The sequence below is a fragment of the Microtus ochrogaster genome, chromosome 1 (genome assembly GCF_000317375.1).
Source record: "Microtus ochrogaster isolate Prairie Vole_2 chromosome 1, MicOch1.0, whole genome shotgun sequence".
Taxonomy (NCBI): domain Eukaryota; kingdom Metazoa; phylum Chordata; class Mammalia; order Rodentia; family Cricetidae; genus Microtus; species Microtus ochrogaster.
This window is the reverse complement of record NC_022009.1, coordinates 113,113,027-113,121,232: the sequence shown is the minus strand read 5'-3', so window position 1 is coordinate 113,121,232 and position 8,206 is coordinate 113,113,027. Positions and strand designations below refer to the sequence as shown.

Here is an 8,206-nt window from a genome sequence, read left to right as displayed (position 1 = left end):
TGAGTGTCTGTTCTCAGAGGTTCTGGACACTAATCACCTCCTTCACCATCACCTCTATACTTACCCTAGCTTTCCATTATTTTTTTTTTGACACACGAGACTAGAAGACTGCTTTATCTCTTTTAGATGTTTTTCCATAATCAGTTACACATACTATGACTAGCTTCTTCCAGAATATGCCATATTGTGTTCTCCGTGCCTCTTATTAGAGGTCATTTTTATAGGATTCTGATGTTTTAAAATACTTTGCCTTATTTAAGAAATCTTGTCTGGGAATGAAAGATGACTGTGGATAAAGGAACTGAACTGAAGTCCCCAGAGTCTGTGTGAAAAGCTGAAGTGGTAGTGTGGGGGAGAGGGGACAGGCGGATCCCGGGCCATGCTGGCCATCCAGTTCAGACAATCGGTTCACTCCAGGTTCAGTAAAAGATCCTGCGTCAAAACAGGTGGAAAATGATAGGGAAAGATACACAAGGTTGACCTCTGGCCTCCGCATGTATGAGTGTACCTGTGTACGGGCACTCACACACACGTGTGTACACACATGGATGAGTGTATGAGGTTGACCTCTGGCCTCCACATGTATGCGTGTACCTGTGTGTGCACACTCACACACGTATACAGGCGGGCCCTGTTCCTACAATATGAATCCATTTTCTTCTTGATGTTTTAAAGCTTCAAGTTTTACATTTAGGCCTTCAGACTCCATATAAAAATTAATTCCTTCAACTCTATAAAATTTTTAAAAAACTGTCTCTTCCTCACTTTAGTTAAGGATCAAGTCCTTATATATGTGTCCTGATGGTATCACTTTAACTGCTATGGCAGGTGTATGGAATCTTGGTATCTGGAAAATTCTCATCCTCTTTGGTGATCCTTAGCAATTTGTTCTTCAATACAATTTATTTTGAATAGAATTTTGAAGTCATTTATTGAAAAACAGCACCTTCTCCAGATTTATATTGTACACAGTAAATAAAAGCAACTTCTGCAAACTAAACATGAACACAAAATACCCCATCACTGGGAGAGAAAAGCTAGAAGGAAAGGAGGGGGGGGGAATTTGGGGAAACAGGAGGATTGGGATAAAGGAAGGTTGGACAGGGGAGCAAGGAACCACAATTCTTAGTTAAGGGAGCCACTTTAGGGTTGACAAGAGACTTGAACCTAGAGTGGCTCCCAGGAGCCCATGGTGATGTTCCCAGTTAGTCCCTTGGGCAGCTGAGGATAGGGAACCTGAAATGACCCTATCCTATAGCAATACTGACGAATATCTTGCATATCACCATAGAACCTTCATCTGGTGATGGATGGAGATAGAGACAGAGACCCACACTGGAGCACCAGACTGAGCTCCCAAGGTCCCAATGAGGAACAGAAGGAGGGAGAAGATGAGCAAGGAAGTCAGGACCACGAGGGGTGCACTCACCCACTGAGACAATGGGGCTGATCTATTGGGAGCTCACCAAGGCCAGCTGGACTGTGACTGAAAAAGCATGGGATAAAACCGGACTCTCTGAACACGGCGAACAATGAGGGCTGATGAGAAGCCAAGGACAATGGCACGGGGTTTTGATCCTACTTCATGTTCTGGCTTTGTGGGAGCCTAGCCAGTTTGGATGTTCACCTTCCTAGACATGGACGGAGGGGGGCGGACCTTGGACTTTCCACAGGGCAGGGAACCCTGACTGCTCTATGGACTGGAGAGGGAGGGGGAGAGGAGTTTGGGGGAGGGGGAGAAAGGTGGGAGGAGGGGGAGGGAAATGGAGGCTGGGAGGAGGCGGATACTTTTTTTTTCCTTTTCTCATAAAAAAAAAAAAAACATACCCCATCACAAAAACTTCTATTCTCGGTGAGGAGGGCTGATTGCTAAAACCATTTAATTGCCATCACAAAAACTTAAGGAGTGGTGGCACTTCTGTTCTTACCTAACATCTGAATTTTTCTACTTTAATAAAAAACTGAAGATAACCTATTAATTCTGCCACTCATGATTTGTGTTTTTATTTTTATAGCAAGCAAGGAATTTTCAAACCTGGAACTTAGAAGTCTCTTAGACACCTTTTATTACAGTGTGTCAGAAGACAACTTTCTATTCCTTCCTTTCTCCTCTGAATCAACTTAGCATTTATCTTATAGCTTAAGAATATTTTACTATGTAGCCTCTCTCACATATAAAGTATTTTAACTTTGCATTTCCTCGTCTTTACTGCACTCTCCTAGTTCACTATCACTAGTTTCCCACTTTAAGTACTAGGAAACCTTATGAAAACTAGGTTTTTTAAAAATTTTTATTAGCGGATCACTGTTGCCATGACCTTTACTACAGGCAGATCTAACATCAACATGTGGATTCTGATCATGCCATAGCCTCCAATTAAGGCCATGGCATGTGCTCCTTAGCTCTCTTGACAGTTTTTGCTCTGCCCTGGCCATCTTATATTACCTTTTTAAGCCAGGGTCTCACATGTCTTAGGCAAGCACTTTATACTAAACTCTATTCCTAATTTTTTTAAAATCAAGTTTTCATTTGAGACAGTCTCATGGGCATGTCATGGCTGGCTGGTCTTCAACTTGTGCTTCCCTCACAATCTCGAATCTTGTGTGCAAATCTCACACTTCTTTTTCATTGAGATAAAGTAATATATTAAAGCATAATTTGAAGAAAGTACTCCAGTGTCGAGTCTCTGCACACTCGCCAGTTGTGGCTCTCTGTGTTAGCTCCCATCTACTGAAGAATCTTCTCTGTTGAGTATTGAACAATGCAATCATCTATGAGCATAGCAATATATGTCATCAGGACACATTCTAGCAGAATAATAGTAGCAGGTTTCCTCCTTCAAGTTCCTACTTGATTTTCACCTTGGTTTCCTTTGATGACAGACTAAGCCAAAACAATTCTGTCCTCCCCAAAGTTGGTTTTGGTCAATGTTTCATCAGAGCAACAGAAAGCAAACCAGAACAGAAGTGTATCTTGAAATTGGTGAGTGAAGAAGATGATGGTACATTGAGGAATAATATTGACATCATAAATGTTTATTGATTGCAATAAAAACCCTTTTTCTAAGAATATAGCAATGGCAAGAACAGCTTCAGATCAATAGGAAAAAAACCAGAATGCAACAGAGAATGGGCTAATAAGTACATCAGAGATAGAATATAGGTAGAAAGCCAAAATTAAAAGAGGCATTTGAACGGTAATATGGAAACCTAATATAGTCAAAACTTCTTAAAATATACACAAAGGAGAGAGGCAGAGTCGCCACTAGCCTTCTCTTGTTACCAAATGAAGGGACTGGGCTACAGCTGATTGAGCAAAGGGGCCCATGGGGAATCCCCAAATAACACAGGCTGTTGCCAAGACTATGGTTGCTCTCCAGTAAGGTCCCACTGCTGAAGACAACACCTGCACCACTCACTCAATGTGTCACTGAATGAGACACAGAGCTTTCTCCTTCTGTTGTAGCATCTTTGGTAAGGAACATACTCTGCACGCTCTCAGAAGAGTTATGTAAACACCAAGCCAGCCACAAACCCTTTCTCTACAATGGTGTACTGCCTGGAAGATAAGCTAGGGCAATGGTGGTGTGGGAGTAACCAACCAAATAACTGATTTGACATAAGGCCCACTCTCTGAGATGAAACCCGCACCTGATACCTCTTGGGTGACCAAGAACCTGAGACTGAATAACAAAGACCTAGAGTACAAAATAATGCTGGTCTTAAAAAAAATGCAGTGATAAAATGACGTCTCATGATATTCTGCGATACCCACAGAAACAGCGTCTTATTCAGCCACCATCAGAGAAGCTTCCTGTTGTAGCAGATGAAACAAATATAGAGGACCCCCCTCACCCCAAAGACAGACATTACACAGAGAGTGAGAGACCTTGGAATGCTCAGTCCTGAATGGGAGGTCTCCATCAAATCTTTCCCCTCAGAGCCCAGGGAACCCCCTGGAAGAAGAGGCAGAAGAGTGTAAGAGTCAGAGGGGATGGAGGACACCAAGAAAACAAGACCCACCAGACAACATGAACAAAGCGCATATGAATTTACAGAGACGGAAGCTGCATGCATTGGGCCTGCATGGGTCTGTAGCAGGTTCTTGTGGATATGTTACGGCTTCCACTTTGGTGTTTTTAATGGGATTCCCGAGTGTGCAAACAGTGGGTCTCTGATTCTTGTGCCTTCTTTTGGGTTCTTTTTCTTCAGTTTTCTTATCCAACTTAGATGTGATAAATTTTGTTTTATTATATTTAATTCTTTATATTAAAAATGAATGAATGAATGAATGAATGAATGAAAACCTAGCCACTAGAGTAAAGGTTAACAACTGAGCTGTCATTTATACCCTCTGGGAGAGGGAAAATCTGTTTTCTCCAATAGAGTGAGACTGGGTATATCAACCATGCCAGGACAGGTCTCATGTTCGCGAGCAGTTGACCAACTTGGACTACAGTTTCTGGTATGTGCTTTTATTTTTTAGTTTGGTGTTTTTTGAATGTGGTTTTATTTTGTTTCCGTGTGTGTGTGTGTATGTGTGTGTGTGTGTGTATGTAGTAAACATTGGCTTTTTGTTTTATTTTTGAGAATGAGCTTAAAGCTTGGTGGATAGGGAGGGGAGAGGATCAGCAAGGACTTAGAGGAGAGGAAGAACATGGTCAAGATATTTTTAAATTTTAAAACCGTTTTGAATAACAAAAATCAAAAAATTAAAATAAGAGATTCGATGGTTAAAGAACATGAAAATTTGCCCATAGTTTTGGTAATCTGAGAAATCCACAGAAAAAAAATAAAAGGATTTGAAATAAATTTAAGAAATTCTTACAATATGAAAATTTTGTGAGAAACTAGAACAATGGGAACTGATGTACTACAGCTAAGATAATTGATATATGGTATTAGTATATGGTATAATTCTTTTAGAAAAGCTTGGTAAATTTAAAATTATTCATAATCCATGACACAGCAAAGCAACTAATTCTTCCATAGATAAGCCAGAGAAGATCATGCACAAATGTATCAGGACACAGACATTTATGAAAATGTTCTGAGAAGTTGTACTTATAATTAGCTATCAATTGAAGATAACTTAAAAGTCCACTAACATGAGAAAGACTTAAAAGATTACAGAATGTTCATTCAATGAACTATACTATCTAAAATGAACACAAAGGCCACAGACAAATAAACGTAACCTGAAAAGAATGAGAGCAGTTCAGTTAAAGCAGGCAAAGCTAAGCTATTGTACTGAGCGATTCATTCTCCATGAACTATAAATAAAACAGGGATAAAACAATAGAAAGGAAAAGAAGTAGCAGTTACAAAGGAGGAGTTTGTGGGGACTTCCAAAGGGCTGGCGAGGCAGTATTTCCTGGTCAAGATGGTGCAAACCAAGTTTACGTCTAATCATAATTATTTGCTGATATTGTGTATTTATACACTATGGGAATAATAGTCAATATTCATAATATGAGACAAACCCCCTGAGAACCATAAATTACAGGAGTTGAATCATTTTTACAGAGGTGGATGACAGATAAACACTTGGCAAACACCTTCAGTGGGCAGGAACTAGACTAGGTATGGAGAACAAAGCATACTGAAGGAGGACAGGACAGATACAATGAAAATTGGGAGGGAACTGTTACATAATCCTAAAAGTCACCAACTTCAAAAACTGTTTTGAATGTAAAGAACTCAAAGAGAGAACCATATTGGTTCGTGTCTTATTTTATTTTTGGTTCTCTGAGGTGGGGTCTCATCGCTGTAGCCAAAGCTAATCTACGACTTGCTAAATAGTCCGAACACATCTGGTACTCACTTCCTGCCCATGCCTCCTGAGCACTGTGTTCACAGCATCTCACACTATGTCCAGGTTTGGTGCTTTTATAAAGAGTATTCCATGGTTCAGCTGAAAGAGTAGCCCTGAACAAATCATCAAGTACCCGAAATATTATTTCAAATTCTAAATTCATCCTACATGCAGATGGAAGCTACTAAAAAATATTTTGGAGGAGATTGACAGGAGCATTTTGAGGCTGGAAAAATGGCTGTGTGGTTAAGACTTCTTGGTGCTCTTCCAGAGAACCTGAGTTCAGTTCCTACTACCCATTGTCAAGTGGTAAATGACCCCCTGTAACTCTAGCTCCAGGTGATCTGATGTCCTGTGGCCTCCATGGGAACCTGCACACATGCAGCATACCTACAGACACTCACACATACACATAAGTAAACATAATTTTTTAAAAAGAGCATTTTGGATGCTATGTTGATAAATACATTTTAGGATCAAGGCTAAAGAGGTGACATGAAAGGCTATTTTGAGAAGTGATGACTTTCTGTGTTAGTCAGACTGTGGCTCTAACAAAATATCTAATATGTTGACTTGAAAGAAGAAAGACTTATTTCTGCTCATGGTTACAGAGATTTCAGTCCTGCTCAATCGGCTCAACCGCAATGGGCCTGTGTGAGGCAAAGTCTATGGTAGCAAAGAGTTTGCAGAGAAGGAAAACTGTTTACTTCATGGCAGTCAGGAGGCAGGTACTAAACAAGAAGCACGTGAAGGAAAAAATATCCTTCAAAGGCACAGTACATTGCTTCCTCCAACCTTACAATAATGCTATTGAATTAAGAGTCCATCAATGGAGTGATTCACTGAAGTCACAGCTCCCATAGTTATATCCACTTCTCAGTAGTTAGAGCTATCAGCTAAAGACCAAGCCTTCAATCAACACATGAGCCTCTGGGTGACACTTCATACTCAAATTGTACCCCCGAAATAAAGAGATAACTGACCTACTGAAAATACTCAAATGTATTTTAGAAGGCAAAATCCATACACCATAATGATGAAATTCATATTGTCAGTAAGGAACATATCAAACAGTTCCTTGAGCAACTGAAAAAATGTCATCAAGGAAGACAGAAGGAAGAGTTAGATGAGAAAGCAAATAGAAGAATAAGTTCAGAGAAATTCTACCTTTGTGACACTTAAATAAATTTGACCAGAAGTTACTGTGCATGTCTCCAGCTAGAAAAGGGAGAATGGGAGGTGTGGTGGTTTGAATAGGAATGGCCCCTATAGACTCATATGTTTTAATGCTTGGCCCATAGGAAGTGGCACTATTAGGAGGTGTGGCCTTGTAGGGGTAGGTGTGGCCTTGTAGGGGTAAATGTGTCATTATGGAGGCAGGCTTTGAGGTCTAACATGCTCAAGCTATGCCTAGTATAATAGTACACAGTCTCCTTCTGCGGCCTGTGGATCAAGATGTAGACCTTTCAGCTCCTACTCCAGCACCATATCTACCTGCATGCCACCATGCTGCTCGCTATAACAGTAGAAGACTAAACTTCTGAAACTGTAGGCCAACCCCAATTAAATGTGTCCCTCTGTAAGAGCTGCAGTGGCCATGGTGTCTCTTCACAGCAATAGAAACCCTAACTAAGATAGTTGGCATCTTGAAGTTGTTGCATCTAGATAAGATTTGATATTCAGGGGAAATGAATAGGATGTGGGGGAGGAACACAGCCTGTATATAAGGAACATTTATGAGCATGCAGAAAATGAGAAGACTGAGAAGGAGCTAATATCAGTGAACTTAGACTACTTAATAGTGACCAGGGGACTGAAGAACAGCTATATGATAATGCTTATGGCAAGAGGTCTGTTCATTTTTTCTTGAAAATATAACCAATTTAATTTCAAATGTAATGTCAATTCCTATCTTTACGTAACAAGTAATATCCAAGATGGAATTTCTCTTTCTTTAGCTTCATTCATTATCATGCCTTCTCCAACTTTCTTAGTGCTATCATTATTTAGATGAGTTACTTCCCCAGCATTTGATCACTTTTATAACCTATGTACAAGCAAAATCACAAAGATTTTATTTTAGGATTTTACACTTTTTAATTGTGTGTGTGTGTGTGTGTGTGTGTGTGTGTGTGTGTCTTCACGCCAAGGTATATATGTAGAAGCCTTAGGACAACTTGTGGGAGTTATTTCTTTACTTCTTACCACATGTGCCCTGGAGCTTCATAGCAAGCACCTTTATCTTCTTGCTGGCCCCTACTTTTTATATTTTTGAAGCAGCATTCTGCTATTGGACCCAGGCTGGCCTCAGTCTCGCAAGTGCTGGGATTACAGGTGTGCATCCTCAGTCTCGCAAGTGCTGGGATTACAGGTCTGCATCCTCAGTCTCGC

At 40.3% G+C, this 8,206-nt stretch overlaps 1 protein-coding gene across 4 annotated transcripts in view; it reads right to left on the bottom strand.

Moving 5' to 3' along the window:
• Rsrc1 (arginine and serine rich coiled-coil 1) overlaps positions 1-8,206 on the bottom strand; it is a 274,653-nt gene that overhangs the window by 76,455 nt on the left and 189,992 nt on the right. The gene's annotated exons all lie outside the window — the stretch shown is intronic.